General features: G+C 47.1%; 1 protein-coding gene across 2 annotated transcripts in view; it reads left to right on the top strand.

The window, feature by feature from the left end:
• ATP2B2 (ATPase plasma membrane Ca2+ transporting 2) overlaps window positions 1-25,269 on the top strand; it is a 373,064-nt gene that overhangs the window by 157,529 nt on the left and 190,266 nt on the right. Inside the window, exon 3 of one of the 2 annotated variants that reach the window (XM_027582250.2) lies at window positions 9,801-9,895. The exons of the other annotated variant lie outside the window; for it this stretch is intronic. The gene's annotated coding sequence lies outside the window, so the exon portion shown is untranslated. The remainder of the gene's footprint in view (window positions 1-9,800; window positions 9,896-25,269) is intronic. 2 annotated transcript variants of the gene reach the window in all.

Genomic DNA, 25,269 nt, shown 5'->3' with positions numbered 1-25,269 from the left:
GCCCACTGCAGCCCCTCTCCCCTTCCTATGCCTGTATGATCGACCAGCCCCCAGCCAGGGAAACCCGGGAGGTGCGGGGCCTCTCGCTGCTCAGTTCCTGGCTGTGGGAGCGTTCCCTCACTGCAGTAAGTCAACATTTCTGCCTCTGAATTGGTGTGGCAGATGGCATAGCAGAACTGAGCCTCGATTTATTTTTGACTCAAAGAGGACATCGCACAAGTGCATAGCGCTTACTGAAGGGGGCAGCGGGTCTGGAGCATGAGGCTACAAAACCTACTGGCTTTGGGAGCCCCACAACCTAGGCTTGAATCCTGACTTAGGCACCTTTAGCTGTGTACTCTAGGATACATGGCCTTACCTCTGAGAGCCTCGGTCTTCCCATTTGTAAAATGGGGCAATGAGGTCAATAGTCCGTGCCTCATCAATCTGACAGGCAGGTGGCTTCATAGCAGGAGATGAGGCAGACGTGGTGGTCGCACTTGGGGGCTGGTTTCTATCTCTGGAGAGGGAAAGTGGGGGAAAGGAGGGGTCCCTGGTAGGTCCCAAGACGGGGTCTGGACAGGAGCCATCCAGAGGGCCGTCCCTCCATGCCACCATGTAGGGGCTAGTGACCTCAGCTCTGTGAAGAGGTCGGCGGCTAGGCCATGCAAAGCCCAGAGAACCGGCCACTTACTGTGCTTCTAGTAGGTGGCCCTGGAAAGAGGGGCCAGGTGGGGTGGGCCCAGGGAAGGACGAGTTGGGCTGAGGTGGGCAAGGGGGCACACACCACCCAACCCAAGAACTAGAATGTCACCAATAATTTGCCTATTCCTGTGTGAGTATCCCTATCCCAAGCCCCTGCCACCCCCAGAGGAAATGATCATCCTGTGTTTATCATTTCCTTGTGTTTTTTCTGTAGACTGTATTTTTTAGAGCAGTTTTAGGTTTACAGCAAAACTGAGCAGAAAGTACGGAGAATCCCCATATGCTTTTTCTTTTTAAACATTTTTATCTCGTATGTGTATGCTTACACCTATTGTTTAGTTTTGATTTTGTTTTAGTTCTTTTAAATGGCATCACACAGTACGTAACCTTCTGAGACTTGTTTCTTTCTGGCAACATTATGTCTCTCAGACTCATCAATGTGCAGCTGGAGTTCATGCATTCTTATTGCTGTATAATATTCCCTGGCATGAAGAGATCACCATCTGTTGATTCATTCTCCTGCTGGTGGACGTGTGGGTTGTTTCCCTGGTTCAGCTCTTGCAAACAATGTTGCTGGGAACATTCTTGGCCATAGTGCTATTCACCTAGAAAAGGAACACAGTGGAAAAACAGAGTTGGGAGGGGGATGAAATCAAGAGTAGAGCATGCACAAGCTGGAGTTGAGGTGTCTACAGGCCACCACTGATTTGATGTTGAAGGAGGGCTACAAAGGAAAACATCTCATGGGTTTGCCTGAGCTAGAATGCACCATTTTCTTGAGCTTAGTTGCCAAGGTCAGTGATCTTGGGCTCATGAGCACAAGCAGGATCCTCTCCCATATCTGCCTTCAAGGAGGCAGAAGCACCATTTGTGAAGATAGAAGTTCTCTGGGTGCCATTAAATCTGAGCATCCCTAAGTGCCAGACATGTACCTCTGATAATACCTAAGAGGATATTAGGTGGAATGAAATAACAGTCCATCATCACCTGTTGGGAAAATTCAATTCTCCTTCAGTCTTCCAGGCCACATCAAGATTAAAGATTCTGTCTAAAACTAGTGTATCTTTAATGATGATCACGCCCCCGCACCAACACTGGCTAAACTCTGAGCAGAGAGACTTCGGGCTCAGGGCCTTAGGGGGACAATTGGATCCACTAAACGTAAGGATATCCTGTTGCATTTCTTTGCTCTGGTCAGTTTTTATTTGTGATGAGTGGCACTGGTTTTCCACTGATGATAGTAACAAAAGTTTCCTTGTAGGGGCACCTGAGTGGCTCAGTCGGTTGGGCATCAGACACTTAATTTCAGCTGGGGTCATGATCTCATGAGATCAAGCCCCACGTCAGGCTCCGTGCTGAATGTACAGGCTGCTTGCGATTCTCTTCCTCTCCCTCTGCCCCTCTCCACCCCCACATGCATACTCTCTGTCTCTAAAAAAAAAAAAAAAAAAAAAAAGTTTCCTTCCAAATAAATGTGTTTAAGTTTTAATCAAGCAAGTCACTAAGAAAAAAACAGTAAGATTAATTAAAGGACAGATAGGAACCATCTTGACCATCACATTCGATTGACTCAGGTTTGGGAAATGCTGACCTCAGGACCTTTACACTCTTAAAAATGATTGAAATCCCCAGTGAGTTTTGCTTCTGTGAATACTGTCTTCCACATTTACCAAGCCAGAAGTGAAAACTGATATTTTGATACTTATTTATTAACTCATTTTAAAAGAACAATAATAAACTCATTATGGTAACATATACAACATATTTTATGAAAAATAACTATATTTTCCAAAACAAAAAAAAATTAGTGAGAAGAGTGATGTTGTTTTATATTTTTGCAAATCTCTTTAATGACTTAATTGAAGACAGCTGGATTCTCATCTGCTTCTGCATTCAGTCTGTTGTGATGTGATGTTACAGCTGATGTATATGAAGAAATTCTAGCCTCACAGTGATATGCTATCAGAAAAGAGTATTTTAATAGTCTTTTCAGACAATTGTAGATATTCTTCTTTGATACTACACCCAAACTTAACAAGTGATAGTGTATTAGTTTGCCAGGGCCGCCATAACAAAATACCACAGACTGGGGGACTTAAACAATAGAAATGTATTTTCTCACCGTTCTGGAGGCCAGGAGTCCAAGATCAAGGCATCAGCAGGTTGGGTGTCTTCTGAGGACTCTCTCCTCGGATCTTCTCCCTGTTGTCTTCACATGGTCTTTCCTCCATGCACACACATCCCTGGTGTCTCTTTGTGTGGCCACATTTCCTCTGCTTATAAGAACATCTGTCATATTCTATTAGGGCCCATCCTCATGGCCTCATTTTAATTTAATCACCTCTTAAAAGCCCTTTCTCCAAATACAATCACATTCTGGGTACTGGGGGCTAGGATTGCAACATATGAGTTTTGAAGAGGACACAATTAGGCCAAAACAGATAGCATCTTAAAAATTAGTTGCAATAAAGAATCTGAAGCCATGTTAATGAACTTTTCCTCCTTCACATTGAAATCCATTTTTTTTTTCTTATACTGTGATGCATCTTTACCCATCCACGCTTTTGGAACATCATCATGCATTGGACATTTAGAAAATATGCAGATCTTTCAAATATTTGCACATTTTGTTACACAATATTTTTAAAAATCCCATTTGCTATCACACCAATGACCTCATCAAAAACATCTTAGGAAGTTTTAGGAAGCTGTCAGGCTCATGATGGCAGACACAAGTTTTCCGAAATTCTAATTTACACTTTGAAAGCTCAAACTTTATCATGGGCAACAAGTACAGTCAGTTGTTTTCCTTGAGGTGATAGGCTCACTTGGTTCATTTTTGAGAAAATGTCTGCCCAATACTAAAGTCTGAATAACCAGCATTTGCCTGTCGGTTCTTCTTTTATGTAAAAGTGGCATTTCTTGAAAATGGAGGCTAATTCAGCTCGCAACTCAAATGATCAAACAAGAGTTTTTCCTCTAACACCTGTCATGTTTCACTGTGCAGCAGTGTATTCCCCTGAAGAGACCTAGAAGGACTAGGCCTGGTGACCCTGAAAGAGATGCCCAACTGTATCAGTGTCTTTGGGGCTCTGCTCTAAGTTACCCACCACCACATCTACAGCTTTGAAAGGAAAAGGCCTCCTAGTCTCCTACCGTACAGGTAAACACTCACCTGAGTCCAGTATTAAGCTAAAAGCCCACAAGAAATGACAAGCATGTCAGGAAATCGGATTTGATCTGCTTAGCAGTGTTAGAAAGGTAGAAGTGATTCTAAAAAAAACTCCAAGGAAATGGGAAGCACTTGTTAAGAGGGTTTCAAGTGGGCTTCTGCCTCCAGGAAGATAGAATAGAGGTAGTTTTTCCTATTCCTCTCATTAAGTGCAACTAAAACCCCTGGACATTATATATAAAACAAAATTAGAAAACTCTGAAAGGCAGAGAAAGGACAAACCCACTAGGGACCTGAGGACCTAAGAAACAACATGGTAGTGAGTTCCTGGTGGTGGTGGTTTTGCCTCATGTATCCTGGAGTTGGAGTTGAAGAAGCCAGAAATGAGGAAATGCCAGTGGGGTTGGGGAACCTGCTCTCTTTAGCTGAAGAAGAAGGAAAGGGTCAGCCTAGCAAAACAGACACTTTTAGACAAAACTACTCTACTGCAGCCAAACACCATAGAAAACATTATGGCCTTACCCCCACAGCAACAATCCTGTGGAGAAACTAGACTTCTACCTTCATCAGATTATGAGGCACCCCAAGCACCCCCCCCGGACTGGGTGGTGACAGAGAAGACCAAGTAGAGAGCCAGGACTTCCATTCCCCACTAGGTGGTAATAAGATCTCACCTCCAGCTCCTGTGGTGCCAGTGGAGACCATGCTGGGAACCGTAATAAGTCTTTCCTACTCCTCCCAGTCAGGGAGGTATCCGTGGGGACCTAATGGGGAGATGGCAGTCCCCAACCCCCTTCCTCTGTTGGTGCAGTGTCAAAGGAATCCAGCTGAAACAGAAGATTTAAATAAGATCTGGAAGCTCATAACATCATGCCCCAGATCCCCAAGTATCAGTTAAAATTCACTTATACAAAGAACTAGGAAGATCTTAAACTGAATGAAAAAAGGCAATCAATAGATGCCAACACTGAGATGGGAGAGATGTTGGAATTATCTGACAAAGATTTTAAAGTAGCCATCATAAAAATACATCAAGGAACAATTATGAACACACTTGAAATAGATGAGAAAAAAAATATAACATCCCAGCAAAGACATGGAAGACAGAGAGAAGAGCCAAATGGAAATTTTAGAACTGAAAAATATGATAACTGAAATTAAAAAGGAAAAAAACTCAATGGATGTGCTGAATAGCAGACTAAAGGGAACAAAGGAAGGAATAATTGAGATGGAATATAGGACAAAAAATTATCTAATCTGAATAACAGAAAATAAACTTAAAAAAATAAAGCCTCAGAGACCTGTGGGACTGTAACAAAAGACCTAATGTTTATATCATTGAACTCCTAGAAGGAGATGAGAAAGGGAGTGGGACTGAAAAAGCACCTGAAGAAATAATGGCTGAAAACGCCCCAAATTTGGCAAAAAACAAAACCAACCAACAACAACAACAACAACAACAACAACAAACCCTCATAAACTTACTGATTCATGAAGCTGAGAAAATTCCAAAGAAGATAAACCCGAAGAAGTGCACATCAAGATACAAAATAGCTAAACTTCTGAAAACTAAAGACAAAACACATATCCGGAAGAAAAACAACAACTCGCTGATGGAGAGGAAACAATTTGAATGACAGTGGATTTCTCATTAGAAAACACGGAGTCCAGAAGAAAGTGGCATAACATTTTTCAAATGCTGAAAAAAAGAACTGACAACTGAGAACCCCTCACCAGCAAAAATACCCCTCAGAAATGAAGGGGAAATCAAGATCTTCTTGGATGAAAGAAAAACTAAGAGAGTTTGTGGCCAGAAGATTTACCCTAAAAGAATGCTGTTCTCCAGACAGAAAGGAAACTATTTTTTTTAAAGGAATCTTAGAACATCAGAAAGGGAAAAAAGGATATGGTAAGCAAAAATATTGCTAAATGCAATACACATTCTTTCTCTTCTTGAGCTTTCTAAATTATGTTTGACAGTTGAAGCAAAAACTACAGCATTTTCAGATGTGGTTGTGTTTGTAGAAAGAACAAAGAGAAAACTAGAAATAAAAGCATAGGGGCACCTGGGTGGCTCAATCAGTTAAGCATCTGCTCAGGTCATGATCTCAGGGTCCTGGGATCGAGCCCCACATTGGGATCCCTTCTCAGTAGGTAGTCTGCTTCTCCCTCTCCCTCTGCTCCTTCCACACCTCCACTCTTGCTCTCTCTTTCTCTCTCAAATAAGTAAGTAAAAAATCTTAAAAAAATGAAAATAAAAGCATAGACTTAAAATTTAACATATCAGTAATTACATTAAATTATTAGTATAATAGACCATATAGTTTCATGGGAAAATTTTACCAAATGTTTGAAAAATTAACACCAGTTCTACACAATGCTTTCCAGTAAAAAGAGGCAGAGGGAACACTTTCATTTCAATTTATGAAGCTAGTATTATGTCAATATCAAAACCAGACAACAGCACAACAAATAAAAACTATAAGCCCTCATGAATTACACATGTGAAAATCCTTCACAAATATTATCAAATAGGATTCAGCAATATGTAAAAACAATTATGCCTCAGGACCAAGTAAGATTTATTCCAGGAATGCAAGGTTGGTTCAACATTCAAAAATCAATTAATATAATCCACCATGTTGACGGGCTAAAGAAGAAAAAAATCACTCGATCATATCCATCAATGCAGGAAGCATTTGATAAAATTCAACACCCATTCATGATACAATGCTCAGAAAAATAGGAATAGAGAATTTCCTCAACTTGATGAAGAACATCTATTAAAAAACTACAGCTAACATTATACTTAATGGTTAAAGACTGAAGCCTTTCCCCTAAAATTGGGAACAAAGTAAGGATATCAGCTCTGACCACTTATATTCAAAGAGTGCTAGGCAATCTTACTGGTGAATTAAGACAAGAAAATGCATACAGATTGGAAAGGAAGAAATAAAACTGTCCCTATGTGCAGATAATTTTATTGTCTACATAAAAAAAAATCCCAAGGAATCTACAAAAAACAAACAACAAAACAAAACAAAAACCCTCCCAGAACTAGTGACCAAGTTCAGGAAGGTCACAGGATACAAAAAAACTGTTGTGTTTCTGTATACTAGCAAAGAACATGTGGACACGAAAGTTAAAAATACAATGCCATTTACAATCACACAAAAAATATATAGGTGTAAATTTAACACAAATGCACAAGATTTTTATGCTGAAAACTACAAAATACTGATGAGGAAGATCTAAATGAATGAAGTGGCCATAGAGTTGTTCATGGAACTGAAGATTCAACAAAGTAAAGACGTCAGTTCTGTGCAGTTTCTACCAAAGTCCAAGCAAAATTTTCGTAAATATGGAAAAGATTATTCTAAAAATTATGTGGAAAGGCAAAGAAGCTAGAAGACCTGAAACAGTTTTGAAAAAGAAGAATAAAGTGAGAATAATTGTACTTCAAGACTTATCTAGAAACCAAGGCTATGTGGTATTAACAGAGGGATGACACAGAGTTTAATGGAATGGAATAGAGGATCCAGAAATAGACCCACCGAACCGACCAATATTTGACAAAGGTACGGAAGCAATTTAATGGAAGAAAGGTAATAACCTTTTAAAAAAATAATGTTGAAGCAAAGTGGACATCCATGGGCAAACACCACCACCAACAAAAAAATCTACCCAAGCCTCACACCTTACACAAAAATTGTCTCAAATGGATCACAGACTTCAATATAGAATATAAACTACAAAACTTTTAGGAAAGAAATTAAGAGGAAAATCTTCAGCTCAGACTTGATCCCAAAATTATGATCCATAAAAAAATAAAAAATAAAGAGATGAAGTGGACTTTTTCAAAATTAAAAGCTTGTGTTCTACAAAACACTCTCTCAAGAAGACAAAAAGACAAACTACAGGCTGGGAGAAAATATTTGCAAACCACAGAATCTGACCAAGTACTAGTATCTGACACAAATTAAAAAATAAATAAATAAAAACTCAACTGTTAAAAAAAATTAATCCAATTGGAAAATGGGCAAAAGTCACGAAGAGACATTTCTCCAAAGAGGATGTGCAGGTGACAAATAAGCACGTGACAAGATGTTCAACATCATTAGCCAATAAAGAAATGCACGTTAAAACCACAATGAGATATTACACACCTGTCAGAATGCCAAAAATACAAATGATACCAAATGCTGACCAGGATGCAGAAATATTGGATCACTCACACGCTGCTCGTGGAAATGTAAAATGGTACACAGCCACTCTGGAAAACAGTTTGGATGTTCCTTTTAAGCATACACACACACACACACACACACACACACACACACAACCACATATGCAACTACCATGCAACCCAACAATTGCACTCTCGGGCATTTATCCCAAATAAATGAAAATTTACATTCATGCAAAACCCTGTACAGAAATATTTATAGCAGATTTAGTCATCATAGCCAAAAACTGGAAATAACTCAGGTGTCCTTTACCAGATGAATGGATAAACAAACTGTGGTCCATCCGTATCATGGAATTATACTCAGCAATAAAAAGGAGTGAACTATTGATACGCCCACAACCTGAAGGATCACCAGAGAATTAGGCTGCGTGAAGAAAGCCAATCCCCAAAGGTTCCATTTACAGAACATCACTGAAAGATCAATATTATAGAGATGGAGAACAGAATCATGATTTCCAGGAGTCAGGGATGAAGGCAGGGAGGGAGTGGGTGTGACTATAAAGGAGTGGCCCAAGGAAGCTGTGCTGGTAGAACAGATCTGTATCTTGAGTGTAATGGTGCTTACAAAAAACTGCAAAGTGATCATATTGCATAGACCTACATACACACACATACACACACACACACACACACACACACACACACGAGCATATGTAACACTGGTGAAAACTGAATAAGCTCCATGGATTGTACTAATGTCACTTGCCTGGTTTTGACAGTGCACTCTAGTACAAGACGTTAACTCTCCCCGGTCAGCTGGCAGAAGGTACATGGGACATCCCTGAACACTGGGGTCACTGGGAGAAAGTGCATGGGACCTCCCCGAGGTGGGAGATGTCAGCACTTGAGTCAGCTGGGGGAAGGTGCACCAGACCTCCCCGTGGTGGGAGACATTAACAGGGGAGTCATTTGGGGGAAGGTGCATGGGACATCTCTGAACACTGGAGTCAGTGGGGGAAAGTGCATGGGACTCCCTGTGGTGGGAGATGTCAGCACTGGGGTCAGCTGGGGTAAGGTGCAGAGAACCTCCCTATACATTCCTTTACAACTTGCTTTAAATGAATAATTATCTCAAAACAGAAAGTTACAAATGAAAAATGGATAGATAGGTAAATAAATGGAACCTGACATTGGAGAGCCATTTAGCATCCATTCTCTTTTTCTGCTATTTAAGCAACACTTCTAGAATTCAAGGCCTTTACACATATTATACTTCGATTACTCCTCTCAAAAATCCTGAATAATAGGTATTATTATCTCTATCCTGCAGATGGAGAAGCAGACTCAGAAGCATAAAGCCACTTGCCCAAGGGCCTCTGTCTGTCAAGAGCACACATTCGTGCCCACTCCGCACCACTCCTTCTACCCTTGAAGGCCACACCAGTCAGCAGATGGAATACCCCATCTGACACACTGCCGGGGTGAACTTGCTTCCCTAAGAGGGCCTGGGGCCTGGGATGGGGGAAGCCCATAAGCAGGTCTTGATGGGGAAGTCAGAGGGTGGGTCCCAGGAGGGCAAGGTCAGCTCCTGGGAAGTAGTTGGGGAACTGGGCCACTCCTCCTTCTCTTCTGTCTGCACCTACCCTTGAAGCTGGCCCTGGCCCAGTGAGGGCACACCGTTCCCTCCCTATTCTTTCCTGACTAGCTCCCCATCAGGTCACCCACCCCTAACCAATGCCATCTCCCCTTTTCCAGAGCTGAACTTCATCACCCAGTCCCCAGAGCCAGCAAGACATGGGCCCCATTTTCCAAATCCTGACGCCTCTCATTTAACCAGAAGACTTGGAGGGGTGAGTTGGAAATGGGTTGGCCTGGGGCTGGGGGTGGGGTAGATATGGAAGAGAACACTGTTTGGGGGCTGCTGATGGAAGGTCAGCTGAGCAGGAAAGCAGAGTTTGACAGCAGCTCCCTTCCCTCTTGTAACCTCAGAGAAGGCACATGAATTATTTATGCAGCATTGTTTTGGTTTGGGAAAACTGCCCCACATCTCTTTTGCATTTAAATAGGGATTATGGCCTAGAACTTGGAGAAGGAAGGCAGCATCACTAGACAGGGTAAGCTGAGTCTCAGTTCCCTCATATGTAAAACGGGGATTATCGCAGCATCTCTGTCTTTGTGAAGGCCAAGCAAAGATGATCCATGTCCTTAATAGAGTCGCGGAACCTAGTAGGTGCTCAGTAAATCCTTGTTGAATGAACAGACACGCTAGATGCCTAATGCATGTTAGTTATATGGGCAGCCCTCTCTGGGGTCACAATGCCACTCTGCCTTCTAGAGCCAGCTCATGTGGCAGCTCTGTAAGGTATCTCCCGCTCCTTACGGAAGCATGTCTTCCTCTGTACCCCTGAAGCCCTTTCTTTGGGCCTCTGTTATTGTCTTGCCCAGTCCACCTTGCGTTATATACCCATGAACCTCAAAGTCCAGGCCTGCACCCCCACCCCCACCCCTGTCAGGGGCCAGAGCTTGTACAGCTCATCTTTCAGCATCAGACCCAACTTAACTTCAGAAAGAACGTCCTCTAAGCCAGAGCTAAGAGACATCATCTCATCTGACCTTATCAGGGGGCGTCATTAGCCCTTCCACAGATGGAAAGACTGACCTAGAGCGCAGTAACCACCCAGACAGGAGCACAGAGAACCAGGAGATGCCTCCAAGATTCTCTGCTCACTTCCTACTACCCCACCCTGCGTTTGCCAAGGAAGATGAATAACTCCGGACAGAAGTGGGGAGGGAGCAGACAGGCAGACTGGCAGACTAGCCACATACCTCTGTCCCCCACCTCACAGATCACCCAGACTTCTGGCTTTGCTCAAGTTTTGCTTCCCACCCCAGCACTTTGGGGCTAACCAGATTGTTTCCAAACACATTGCATAATTGCTCACATATTTATTTATGCCATCTCTTAAATATTAAACAATCGATAATATAGAACAGAAACATGGGTGTTTAAACCCAGCATCTTTTGACAGGCGTGGGTGGGGAAGGAGGTTGAGGAGAGCCATCCCTGAGCCATTTATGGGAGGAGAAGGTGACATCCCCCCCTCTTCTTTTCCTGAGATGGGTTGAAAGGCTTCCCGGGCCCATGGTTGGATATCATATGGTGGAATTTTCACTGTGGGGTTTCGGCCTCTTTTATTACATGATGACAAAGATGCGTTATCATTTCCCTAAAGGATGCTTGAAGCCAGAGCCTAACCACCTGTTTGCTTGTTCATTTATTGAGCACCCTCTGTGTGCAGTCCCTGTTAGGCTTTTATTCACCCCGGGGTGCCCTCATGAATGAAACAAATGAGACCCCCGTCCTCATGGTACTGCCACGCCAGTGGACAGGTAACCAAATCAATAGATGGCTTCAGAGCATCACAAGCAGTGTGAACAGAACGAAACCGGTGGCAGGGTGGGATTGGCCGGCAGTCCCCTGAGGAAGGGGCATTGGACTGGAGGTCTCTGTGGTAGAAGCAGCCAGCCATGCAGAGGTCCGGGATTAGGGAGAATGTTCTGGGCATATGGGAGGGCCCCCAGGAACAAGTAGCCCGGTTGAGGTTGGGGAATAGTGAGAAGGACAGTGGGCTGGGAGGGGTGAGCAGAAGCCCAACATCAGTGATGCAGGCGAGGAGTGCCTCCTGAGGGTCAATTGGGCCAGGCCTGTAGGACCTCCTGTGAGGAGTTTAACTTGTAGTCTACATGTAATGGTAAAGCTATTGGAGGGTTCTGGAGATCTAGTGAATGTTTGGGAACCATTGCTCTGCAGCTGGGAGAGGGCTTGGGGGTGGGGGCCGGTGCCAGGAAGGGCTAGGTCTGAAGTGCTGGGGGATGCCTGACCTTCTAGCCTCCAGAGGAATCTGTCCAGGGTGATTGTGTGTCTCCCAGAGCAGCTGTGGAAGCCTGGCCTGACCCAACTGGACTCACAGTAACTCTGATATCAGCCATAAAAGCACCTAGGATTTATTCAGAACTTAGAGTGAGCCAGGCACTGAACAAGCCCCTTATCCTCACCATCACCCTGTGACACATGTAGTTTTATTATCCCCATTTCACAGAAGACAGAACCAAGGCCCAGAGTGTTAAGTAAAATGCCCACAGTCATCCAGGGAGTACACAGCAAAGTAGGGATGTGAACCTAGTCTAGTTACACAAATGCAGCCCTGAATCCATGTTGGCTGAATGAATTAATAACAATAATAGTAACCACTTGGGCGCCTGGGTGGCTCAGTCGGTTAAGCGACTGCCTTCGGCTCAGGTCATGGTCCTGGAGTCCCGGGATCGAGTCCCACATCGGGCTCCCTGCTCGGCAGAGAGTCTGCTTCTCCTTCTCACCCTCCTCCCTCTCATGCTCTCTGTCTCTCATTCTCTCTCTCAAATAAATAAATAAAAAATCTTTAAAAAAAATAAATAATAGTAACCACTTATTATTGTGCTGGCGAAGTGCCAGGGCCTATTTTAAGTGCTTTAAAAACATTCACCCCTTAGTCTTCTCAACAGCTCCTGGAGGTAGGCTCGACCACTAGCCCTACTTTACAAAATGAGAAACTGAAGGACAGAGGGTTGTATCATTTCCCCTAGCGGGGATTTGAACCCGGGAGGTCTGGCCGAATTTGCATGTTGGAGCAACCTATTAGGCTGCTGTCAGGAACACCCGTTTACAAAGCAGCTTGGGCCTCATTCACATGTTGACAGTAGTGCCCACCCGCTGGGCAGTGCTGGGGGTGGGAGACAGCACGTGGGAACATGCTCTGTAAAAGGTGAAAACTTGCACAAATGAGAGCTTGAAAGTATTTGAGGGTTCCTTTAAGATTATTTATTTATTTGAGAGAGAGAGAGAGAGAACACAAGCAGAGGGCAGAGGCAGAGGGAGAAGCAGACTCCCCGCTGAGCAAGGAGCCCGATGCAGGGCTCAATCCCAGGACCCTGAGATCATGACCTGAGCCAAAGGCAGATGCTTCACGAACTGAGCCACCGCAGGGCCCCGAGTACTTGAGGATACTTAAACACCTTATCCTTTTAGGGAGTTGGAACATATCCTTCCAATCTGTTTTCCTCAATGAGGAAATGGAGAAAAACATAGGCCCTGCCCCTGGCCAGACTGCCCCAGAGCCTGAAACACAGGGGACAGAGCAAAGAGCTGGGGTCATGCACTCAAACCCCTGGTACCAGCTTGTTAACTCTGGGAAGGTCTTTCCGCGTATGATCTGTCTGGGGAGGTGGCATGGTGTTGACAGCCTGGCTGTCCGGCCCACCTCCGCTAGCATCAGGTCCTGGTGACACACTCCTGGGCAAGTTGTTTAAACACTCTCCCACGTCAGCTTTATAGTCTTTAAAACGGGAGTAGGAAGCCATCCATTTTGAGGCTATTGGAAAGATTACATGGGAGAGAAAAACTGATGTGTCCAGCAGAGCCCAGGATGTCAACGGCACTCAGTGGGTTTCTGTTCGCCTGGTGGTCCCCCGTGGGAACGGCTGCCTCAAAGGGGGAGGACCCCAGGCCCCTTTCTGCTGGGACCGTGTCAGACTCTCCACTGCACAAGCTACTGGGAACAGACCGTTCGCCATCCGTATCTGTTTACAGGGGCTGCTGTAACAAAGCACCACAAGCCGTGCACCTTGAACACAGATACTTGTTGTCTCACGGTTCCGGAGTCTGGGAGCCTGACACCAAGTGTCAGCCAGGTTGGTTCCTTCCAAGCCCTGTGAGGGAGGATCCGTTCCTAGCTCCTGGTGCTTCAGGGGCAATCTTTGGCATTCCTTGGCTTGCGGGTGCATTACCCTGATCCCCCACCTTTGGTATCATCTTCCGTGCGTGTGTGTGCATCCAAATGTCCCCTTTTTATAAGGACACCAGTCGTATTGGATCAGAGCCCACCCTAACAACCTCATCTTACTTGCTTGCCTCTGTAAAGATCCTATTTCCAAATAAGGTCATGCTCACAGTTACCGAGGGTTAGAACTCCAAAGTACCTTTTAGAGGAAAGGTCCAATTCAACCCATAACACTATCATAATTGTTTGAAGTGGATTCTGGAAGGGCCATCAGTGCATTCATGACATTTCTTAAGTAGACTGAAAAAATATTTTACATCATTTTCCAAAAGGGCAACATCCTTCTCAAAATGACTCCTTAGCTTCCAGGAGCTTCCCATTAACTCTTGGCCTTAACAAACTCCAGTGTGGGTCTCTTGGGCCATCATCTTCCATAAAGAGCAAGCAGCCTTGAACCTGAGCTCTTCGTTAGCCCCGACTATGCACTGAACTCCGGGAACATGGGAAGCTAGGGTCCTAGCCTTTGGAGGCAGGCACAGGAGAGGGCCACAAGGACATGCAGGCAAGCAGCTGGCTGTTCTTACTGGACAGTAGGTACTAGGGCCACAGGGTCCTCCCCAGCAGTGATCCTCAGGGGTGAAGGAAAAGCCTTCTTTCCTTTATCTTTGTCTCCCTGAAGGGGAAGATGCCCTTCCTGAGTGCTCTGAGAGCATGGGAGAAAACCCACTGGCTCTTTGTGTGGTCAGATAACTCATCAGTCACTCACCTTTCATTCTGGGATGAGACCTACTCCTTAGTCTGCCTACACAGCAAGTCCCAAGTGCAGAGGAACCCAAACCCGCTCCACCCCCAGCTGGCATCCCCAGCTTGGCCAGGGTCCCTGGAGAGGTCAGGGGTCAGTGGTAGACCCCCCCCAACAGATCCTCATCTTTAAAATAAGCTCTCCCTCCCCAAATATTGAATGTTCCCATGTTGCTTGAACTGAGAGCCAGCAGTCTGCATTTCCAATGCCTCAGTAACCACTGAGGGCAACACACGGTTGCATTGCACTGACTGGAGTGCACTGACAAGCATGCTGAGGTGCTGGGTTTGAATCCCAGTGCGGCCAGTCTGAGCTCTGTGATCCTAGGTAAATCTTGTCACTTTTCCAGTTTCCGTTTCCTCGTGTGCAATGTAGGGAGAGTTCCTACCACACAAGTGAGGAATGTCTGTAAAGGACCTCACGTGGTGTTAGGCAACCAACCAGTATTCTCCGGCTTCTCTCTTTGGGCCTCAGCCTCCTTCCCTGCAAACTAAGGTATGGGACCAGGTGGGTTCTGGCCAGCTGTGCATGGCTCTTGGGAGCAGTCTCCAGGGAGTCTAGCATCTTGCTGGGCAGAGAAAGCCTCCCATGCCCACAGGCCTGCTCTACCAGGAGCTCGCTGTGTGGCCTGGGGTGATGGCCCTCAGCCCTGCATCGGCCTAGTGGCTCCGGGTGCCTAGGGTGAGGTGTCCAGAGCCCTTGACTTCATGCAACCATCCAGAGGTCTGAGTTGTGCCTCACTGGGTGCCATCAATTCTCTTTCCCCTCCCCTCTTCTCCTCCTGCACATCTCAAAGTCTCTGAGACCCGCCCAGGGTTGCAGAACAAGGAGCTGAGGCTGCCAAATGGGATGCTCCCCACCCCATGTCCAGGTATCCCTTGTCAAACTGACTGCATTGCTGAATCAACTCACCCAGACTCCAGAGGGCAGAATGTTTTACCCCTTCTGGGGGCAGGAGGCAGCGGACAGAGGTCTGTGTCCCCAGGACACTGTATTTCCAAAGAGGAGCTGCGGTAGAAGGAGTGCTTGAGTGAAAGCCCCAGTGCACTAGGGGTGGGCTGTGGGCCCCCCCGGGGTCAGGAAGGCTGGGGTGGGCCGCACTTCAGTTTGTTTCCCTCTACGCTTCCTGTCACAGGGGAAGGTCTGAGCCTAAGCCTTGACAATGATGCCACTGCTATTCGCAGTGTCCCTGGGGGTATTCTGCTTATTGAACCGCGCCCAAGGGAGGATGAAACAAAAGATTGTGTAGCAAGTAGACTGGGCTCGTGGCAGGGTGGAGAGAGCAGGAACTTTGGGTTCAAACTGGGCCCTGCTGGGCAAGGGACCTCCCTTCTCTGGTCCTCGCTTGGCTCACCTGGAAATAGAGCAACAACCACATTGCAGGGTGATCGTGAGGAGGGAGGTGCTCTTGTAGGCCACATGCCGGCCCCACCAGCTCACGAGGCAGGACTTGCCCCTCCTTCTGGGCCCCATGCAGCATGCAGCCCCTCAGATGCCAAGAGCAGAAGCCTCTGGGCCCCGACTCTGCATGCCCTGCCCTCTGGGTCTTTCCCTTCACTCGGTCTGTCTTCAGCGCACACTGGTAACTGTGGTGGCAGAAGCCGTGGGTTCAGACATGGAGGGCTCAGATGGGGCCCCTCACTGATGGGCCAGCCTCAGTTTGCCCATCTGTAGACTGAGCACAACATCCCTTGCCTCGGGGGCTGTCATGAGAGTTACTGAGATAACCTATACACAAAGGCCTGGTAGGTCATTGCTGAAAATTATTTCTGAGTCCACTGGGGTCAAAGGCTACTGGGCTCCTAGGTGTCCCGGAGCTCCCTCAGGCCTGGCTCTCAGCCTTGGCCTGCCTGGGTCAGTGAGAGAAATAAGGAGTCTGCCTTCCCTCTAGTAGGCCAAGTATAAATAAAATGTGTAGGATCTTATTAGAAAGAACCAAAGAATTCCTGAACAACCTCACCCAATGATAGAAGCTTTCCCCCAAATCCTTGACTGGTAACTTTTTAATATTTTCCTGGTTACTTCCAGGGATGGGGATCTCACTATCTGTCATGCGGCAAGGAGCAGAGACGGCACACAGTTCATGCACTTCATGCTCAGGCATTTTATGCATTAAAACTCCACACTCCTCACTCCAGGCATTGTTACTCTTACTTTAGAAACAGTTTTAACAACGAGAATGACCTGATTCCTTAAGCCAGAGATGGGACACCCTGCTCAGGTTTCACCTCCCCTGTAACCATCCCCAACATTAACTCCACCTCCATGAAAATGAATCGCTCCATCTTCCCTGTCCCTGCCGCTCTTCCCATATGCCTCTGTTGTCAAATGCATCATAGGTGTTTTATTTGGTTGTTTTGTTACCTCTCTCCCTATAGACCCTAAACTCCCCACAGCAGGAGTAGGGCAGGGAAAGAGCTTACTTGGGCCTTAGACTCAAAGAGGTCTGACCTTCATGCCCTATTTCCTTCTAGCCCTACGACCCAGAGGAGGTGATCTAGCCTCTCTGAGCCCATGGATCAATGCCAGTGTCTTCCTGATCCTCTCCCTCCCTGAGCACAGAGCTGAAGCCCTGCTTCTCTCCGTATCCCTAGTCCCCGACACACAGGAGGTGCTCAGAACTGGTTGAGTAAAAGAGGTGCAAGGAAGCCACAGGGCGGAGTAAGTTATGAGGGTACAGGTGAGGGAGCTTGCTCCTGGAAGCGAACACACGGCAGTCATGGAGAGCTTACGGCACTGAAGCCAAGAGCAGAGACAAACCAGTCAGGAAAATCAGACCCACAGCTGAAAACTTGCAGCAGTGTGGGGCTACTTAGTGAAGGGGCAGCAGAGGGAAACACACTGGGGAGAGCCTCTCATCACCACCCAGGGGTCGCCCCCTAAGCACTGCCACCCTCATGGTCCTGGCACTAGCTTCGTTCAACAGAAAAGTATTCATCTGGTGCCTGGGTGACTTAAACCATACTTTAAAAAATAAAAGTCTGGGAAGGGAAGGAAGATGCTAGGTTGACTAAATAATATGTTTGCAGCATAGATGTTCTACTATTTGTCAAATAAGAACTGTTGTGATTAGCACACTATCAATTCACTTGAAAGTGAAAAAAAAGATAGTCAGGGGTGAGTTCCTCACGCCTGAAATGTTTAAAAATAAAACAAACGTCAGCACACAAAGGGGAAGATTGCAAAAGCTAGGAAACCACCCTGTGGAAGCGCTCTCTCTCCAGTCATGTGGGAGAAAGGACCCGTTGCTCTACATGATGGGAATGCATACGTTTCCTTCCTGCGCTCTGGAAACAGAGACAAGGGGATTGGGCCTGTGGGAACAAGCAAGGCCAGAGAGGCTTCCTGGAGGAGGTGAGATCCGGGTTGTTTGGCCTAGGCCCTCCCCCCCTCTCCCTGGCTGGCCTGTCCCCAGTGTTTACACTCACATGGCCCCGCTTCGTTGGAAGCCTCCGCTCTTGGGTCTGGCCGGATGCACCCATGGCGGCTGCCCTCTCCTCATGGTCCCAGGGCCACTCTACACCAGCTAGCCGTACAGGGAGTCCTCCGAACAAAAGGACTTCCAGGTAACCAGGCCTGGAGCCAGAGTGCCGCTGATAGGATCAGAAGCCTCAAGTGAACAGGGACCCAGAAGGAGGGCAGAGAGAGGCGCAGAGAAACACCGCCACCCATACTGCCTCAGGCAGAGGCGACTGTTTTGCCAAGCACGTGGCCCAGTGGAGGCCAGCCATGCTTCCCTGGCCCTCCCCGCCCCACCTTCCCCCTCGCTGATCCCAAGGCCAGAAAGGGAGGCAGTCTTGCTGGCAGCAGGACTTGGGGGTGGCGGCCACCTCACAGGGTGTAGACGCTGCCGTGGCTGTCAGCGCTGAAGACGAGAGGTCAGAGTAGGGGTTAGTGTCCGTGGCCTGGGACTCATCAGGGACAGCGGGGGATTCGCCACCATCTCCAGCCCAGGTAGGGGAGGGTAGCCGGGCCCCTCAAGGCTCTGGGTCTGCAGTGCAGGGGGGCTGCTGAGATGGAAAGAGCTTCACGTAAGAGGGGGACCTGCAAACCTTGGCGTCCTGGGCTGGGAGGGAGGCTGGACGGTAAGGCCTTGTCTGGACGAGCCCTGCAGAAACTGACAAAGAGCCCCCTGTGGGGTCGGTCTCGACTCCCTCAGCTGTGCAGGCCCCCACCCTCGGGAGGGCTGCTAAAACATCCAAGAGTGTGAGCTCTGGAGCCAGATGGCCCAGGTTCAAACCCTGACACCTGTGTGACTTTGCCTCTCTGTGCCTCAGTTTCCCACCCTGTAAAATGGAGGTGGTGCCAACAGTCCCTATTCCCTAAGGCTTTTGTGAAGATCAGATGAGACAGTGGAGACCTTAATGTGGGTCAGTGCTCTGGAGCTCAGAGCATCGCCCCTGCTCCCTGTCACTACCCAGACCTGGGACCAGCCTTCAGAGTCAGTGCTAGCTGCCCACTTCACAGATGCAGCCCACAGGAGATGACCTGGACCCAGGGTTTGAATCCTGAGTCTGCAAACTTTATAGCTGGGAAGGCTGAGACAAGTTCTTGACCCTCTGACCCCTATTTTTTTCATATGGGACGTGGAGACAATTATGGGACCTACTTCATGGGATACTAATCAGCATGAAATTACGCTGCACACATAAAGGGCTTATCCTATACCCCATACTTAAATTGAGAACCATTTTCACTGCCATTACCACCACCATCATCACTGTTATCATTTTTGTTATTATTATTATTATTATTATTATTAGAAAGGGAGGCTCAGAGAGGGAAGGGGACTTACTAGCAGTCACACAGCAAGGCAGAGGGCAAGACAGGACCAAGCCTTGGCCTCCCAACCCCCCATCCCTGCTTTCTGCTCACTTCACCATCTCACTGGCCCTTTGTCACCTCTCAGCACATCTTGCCCAGAGCTTGGTTTCTCCTTGCAAGAGGTCACCCTAAAGCATCTGAGAACCGGCCTCCCCTGACCTCACAAGACCGCACAGAAAAAGCTGGTATCCCCCAAGAGCCTAGGTCAACAGAGAGCCAGGGCAGGAGGTTACCTTCTCCCCTGATTTCCACAGCACCCCTCCAAAAGACCCCCAGCTTCCCCACATCCCCCAGGGGAATGCCTGATAGGGACAGGATGCAGCTTTGGGGAGCACATGTCTGAAAGCTGCAGAACTTCTTACACCCCAAGGGGCGCCATAAGAAAGGGAAGAATTAGGCCTTCAACTGCCAGCAAAGTTGCCTTGGGCCTTGGGCACCGGTCTGGGAGGTCATCCTCAGGCATCTCTTAGTTCCATTAGCAGATGGACCACCTCTGCAGGCTTGTCCCTGTCTCTCTCACCTTCTGCCCATCAGAGTTTGGGCCTTGGCTGGCAAGGAGGGACAGAGACACAAGAGGAGGCAAGGGAGGCAGAGGAAGGAAAGAATGCAGTTTGCTTTAAGGGAAAAGATGAGTTATGTACCTGTTTTAATAATGTAAATAGTACCTGAGCAATAACAATAATTGTCCTTATTTCCTGAATACTTACCATGCACCAGACACTGCACTAAGAACTTTATATGCATTACCTCAGTTAATCTTCACTACAGCCTTATCAGGTAGAAAATATCATCATACCCATTTTACAGATGAGTAAACCGGAAGAGGCTTATTTATATACCCTGTGGTGACTACAGATGCTAAGTAGATGATACAAGAGAATGATAAATTCTGCTTAGAGTATAATAGGGAGTGCTGGGGGCTGTGACAAGTTGCAGAGAGTCACTCAGTTTTGTTTTGATGCACAATATACGTACATTAAGGTGGTAAAGTATACAAATCTTAAATGAACCACTTGATGATTTTTACATAGATTTATACATGTGCTACCACCACCCAAACCAATATACAGAGTATTTCTAGTATGCCAAAACATTCCTTCTGAGACGTTCTAATTTAATTATTATTTTTTATTTCTTTAATTTTGCAAAATTATCATAGTCAAGAGGAGCCCAAGGACACACGATGACTAAATATAATGTGATATCCTGTATGGGATCCCGGAACAAAAAAAGGACTTTAGGTAAAAACGAAGGAAATGTGAATCAAGTATGAACTTCAATTAATTTTAACATATCAAGATTAATTCATTAATTGTGAAAAATGTGCCATACTAGTATAAGCTATTAATACTAGGGGAGCTAGCTGGAGGGAGATGGGAGCTATTCTTAGTAATTTTTTATTTGTAAATATAAAAGTGTTCTAAAACACAAAGTTTATTAAAAGAAAAAAAAGCACTCTGCAAATCCTCCAGCAAGGTATGTCTGTAGGCCTTTAAGGATCTGGCCTCTAAGCTGCCGGTTTGCCACGTCCAGGGCTATCATGCCCTCATTTTACAGATGAGGAAAGTGAGGCCCAGAAAGAGGAAGCCCCGTCCAGCAGGTCAGTGGCAGAGCCAGAACCAAAAGGCCAGTCAGGGCTCCAGCTGCAGAGTGGAGTGTGGAGTGTGCGTGTGGGGGCTGCCCGTGTCTCCCCGGATCTCTAAGTGCCTTGCTGAGGACTTGCCCTGCAAGAGGCTGCCAGGGGTCAGCCAGCTTCCCTCTGCTGCTTCCTCCTGAGCTCTCCAGGGCTATCAGTTGGAAACCAGTTCTCCCACTGGCCACAGCCCCAGAGGGAGTGGTCATGGGCAGTTCCTGTTCTGGGAGCGGGATGTCACCTTCCCATCCCAGCCAGCCGTGATGCACCTTTTGGGTGTCCCCAATGCCCAGCACAGGATCTGAGTTGAGTGTTGGTTGGATGGGTGAGTGAAGAAATGAAGGAGGGAAGAAATAAATGGCAAGGGTGGGTAGTTAGGGGTGTGTGGAGGGAGATAAAGGGGGCCAGGAGCACAGATTCCGCAGCCAGATGGACTGGGTCGAACCCTGGCTCTGCGGCTTCCAGACACATGACCTTGGACAAGTTACTTAACCTCTCCGTGTCTCAATTTCTTCAACTTGAAATGGGGATAATAGCGGTACCTGTGAGGGAGGGAAGTAATAAATATAGGAAAGGAGGGAAGAGAAATAGGGGCGGGGCGATGATTTAGTTTTCATATCAGGACGTGGAAACTTAGACAAAGCCATATGACTGGCCACTGACCCAGAAAATGTGGGTGAGTGGCATCATACAGAGCTTAGAGCACAGATTTGGGAACTGGGCTGCCAGGGTTCAAATCCCAAGGCCATCATTTACTAGCCATGTAGCCTCAGATGAGTGAGGTAACATCTTTGTGGCTCAGTGTCCTCACCTGTAAAATGGGTATGGTAACAATCATACTAACTTCACGAGGTTTTATGAGGACTAAGTAATTGACTGGTATGTGTATAGCACTTAGGACTATACCTGGCGTATAAGGAGTGTTTATTAAATGGAGGAAAGGTCTTATGCCAGAAGCCCACTCTCTTCCCTGGAGGGGGCCCCAACTTTTGGGAGAGATCAAGGTCCAGACCCTGTAAACTCACCTGCTGAATCCAGGTGAGAGCTTGCCTTAATGAAGTCACATGGCGAGAGGGCTGAACTGGTGACTGGCTGCCCATCTCTATGGCCTCACCCACCTCCAGCCGACCCCAGGATAGGCAGCACTTCCAATAGTTTAAGAGTAGCCAGAAATCTGGATTCTTATCCACAATTTCTCAATTTTTAAACATTGGCACTTAGTTCAATTTTATTTTAAGCTTTTAGCAAAACAAACAAATTTATTTTAAGCTGGCTGCTCTCCCAAGTGGCTGGTTTGCTGCCTCTACCCCAGTCCAGTCCTGCCAGTTTGCTTTCTTTTACTTTTCTCCTGCATTTTGGAGGAAAGGAAACTGAGGCCCAGAGAGAAATGTTTGGATCCGTTGTGTCTGACCCTTAGTAGAGTCAACAGACAGTCTGCTGTTTCCCCTCTCCGGGCTGCAAGCCACAGAGCTCCCCAGGTAATCAGTCAGACTTTGGACCAGGTAAGGGAAGAGAGCTCGAAAGGGAATTTTCCCCCTCGGCCCAGGGTTCTTGCAGTAGCGTATCTGAAATATGGCGTTTGCACCGTGCATCTGGGGTATAGCCGAGGGTGGAGCAGGAACCACCCCCACTTCCAAAGCCATAGCGGAGATTTGCAGGGTACGAAGCTCCAGCTTCACTCCCATCCCTGGCTCAGCAGGTGGGGGGCCAGGGTTCCAGGGTGTTTGTTCCTAAATCTTAACATTTACCACTCGGTGGTGGCTAAAGAAGGAGCCAGCAGGAAGCTCTGTTGTAAAAGAGGTCACTAAACAAGAGCTAGAGGGGTTGAGAAAAAGGGGAGGCATGTTCTGGAGAGAAGTTTTAGAGGAATATTGTTGGGGAAGAGAGTTAATTTATAGGCTTGTCATACTCGGAACTTGAGTTGTTTTCTCTTTCTTGAAAAAGCGCCCTTTGGTTCCCACTTATTTAACCAGACTGCGCTGCCATTTCCTCATCTGTAAAATGGGGGTAAATATTGTACTCATTTCCTGCAGCTGGTGACGAGGGTGAAATGAGACAGCATGTGCAGAGGATTAAACAGTACAAATCAGCCTTGGTTCTCGCTGTCAGCAGCAGCCAGCCTGCCTGCATGCACAAGTGGCAGCTTGAGAACCTTCCACTCCTAGCCTTTCTTTACCCTGTCCACGTAATGATGACCTTCACTTTGCCTGGAGAGTCAGTGCATCTCATAGCTGTGGAGCACTTCTTGTGGGTCAGGTTCTGTGCTAGACCCTTCCACCTATTTTCTCTTCCTTAACCCTCAGAGCAACCCTGGGAAACCAATGCCATCATCACCTTTGCAGATGAAGAACCTGAGGCTCTGCGAGGAACATGACTTATCCAAGGTCACCCCCAGGTGGGGACACAACCTTGAGCAAGTCCCATTACCATCCTGAGCTTCCAGCTTCCTCATTTGTAAAAGGCGGTTCAGGACACTCATCCCAGGGCTGCTGTGGGGATCTATGAGGTAATGACTTGGAAAGTGCGCTGTCAGCTGTAAATCCCAGCCAAGAGGCCAGCATCAATGTGAGTCTTGCAGAGAGGCCTGCTCCCATTTGGGGCTCAGTGCATTTTAGCAGCAAGAGTTATGGAGAAAAGTTATTTCGAGTGTCTATTTCTTGGGTGGTTTCCAAAATGTGTCTCCTCCCTCCAGCTAACAAGTGCAAAGCTGGCTTCAGCGGAGGCTCTGCTCGAAGCAAGTCACTTCCAGTGGAATGACCTGGGAGGTAGAAAGGAAAGGGGCAGGATGGTCACAGGGGAGACAGGATCACAGAGAAGGCCTCAGGCTATGGAGTCAGACAGATGTGAGGTCAAACCCTGGCTCTTCCACCTACTAGCTGTGTGACCCTGTGCCAGCTAGTTAACCTCTCTGATCCTCACACAGAGAATTGTTACGATGAGGGGGATGAGCAAGGCAGCTGAGAAGCAAAGCATGAGCATCCAAACAATGAGACCAGTTCCAAGTCCGAGACTGGGGCTGCAGATATTGCCAGGGGTGGGGAATAGGAAACCAGTCTAGAGTCTGGGGAAAAGGGGTCCCAGAGAAGAAGGGTCAGCTGCTAAAGTAGGGAAGACTGGTCAAGTTGGGCCTAGCAGTACACATACACTGGAAAGGAAGCTAGGTCAGGTAGGGCCTAGTGGTGCATGTACCCTGGACCATGAGCAGCTAGAGGACGTCCTTTTCATCTCGGTGGCCTGGCTCATAGTAGGTGCACAACATACATTGTGCATTAAGGGTTTTGAAAACCCTGAATTTAATACCCACTTTCCTTTGTGCCCCATGCCCACCAATTTAGTCCTTCTTATCTCTTGATCTCCAACCCCACCACCCCACCTTTGTACAGTGTGGAAGAACACAGGCTGTGGTATCTGACAGACTCAGATTCAAGTCCAAACTCTGCCCTTTCTGGCTGGGTAGCATTGGGCAGGTTACTTCCCCTCCACAACCCTGTTTTCTCTCCTGTAAATGGGCTAATCCTGCCTCCCTAGCAGAGTTATTGTAGGAGTCAGAGGTGATGCATGGGCCCTGACACGCAGGAGGCATTCTGAAGGTGGCATCAGGAAGTGAGGCTGCTCCTTACCAGAGTAGCCCATGGCCACCTCGGACTTCTCCACACACCCACAGACCAAATTCCCTAAGGCACTCACAATGTGTCTTTATATCTTAGGGTACACAAGCACCCAGGCTGGGTACATGGATTCACTACTACCTCTGTCCCCACAGTCTCTTTACACAATTTCCACACTGCTCCTATATTGACTGGCCATGATGGGGCTAATGACGTCCACAAAACACCTCAAAAATGAGCATCATCAGGCAGATCACCAGTCAAGGAACAAACTGTGCTCAAGGATTAAAACACCCGTCCATAATCACTAACCCATCCTCTGGCTGTGAGTTTGGTAGTGTCTCTGAAATTTCTCAGGTTGAACGTGTATGAATAAAGGGCTTCCTGGTCCTAGATCCCATGTCTTATTCTTGAGGATGGCCTGTAATCTCTGTGCCATTGCTGGACTGATGATTTATGGGTGCTTCTCTGGTACCTTGAGGTCAGGCTGAATTCCTGAAAGGTGGGACTGGCTCTGCTTCCCTATGAGGACCTCTGGGGG

Source organism: Zalophus californianus, chromosome 1, assembly GCF_009762305.2.
Source record: "Zalophus californianus isolate mZalCal1 chromosome 1, mZalCal1.pri.v2, whole genome shotgun sequence".
In the NCBI taxonomy this organism is placed as follows: domain Eukaryota; kingdom Metazoa; phylum Chordata; class Mammalia; order Carnivora; family Otariidae; genus Zalophus; species Zalophus californianus.
The sequence above is the reverse complement of the archived record's forward strand: the minus strand, read 5'-3'. Positions and strand labels throughout refer to the sequence as shown.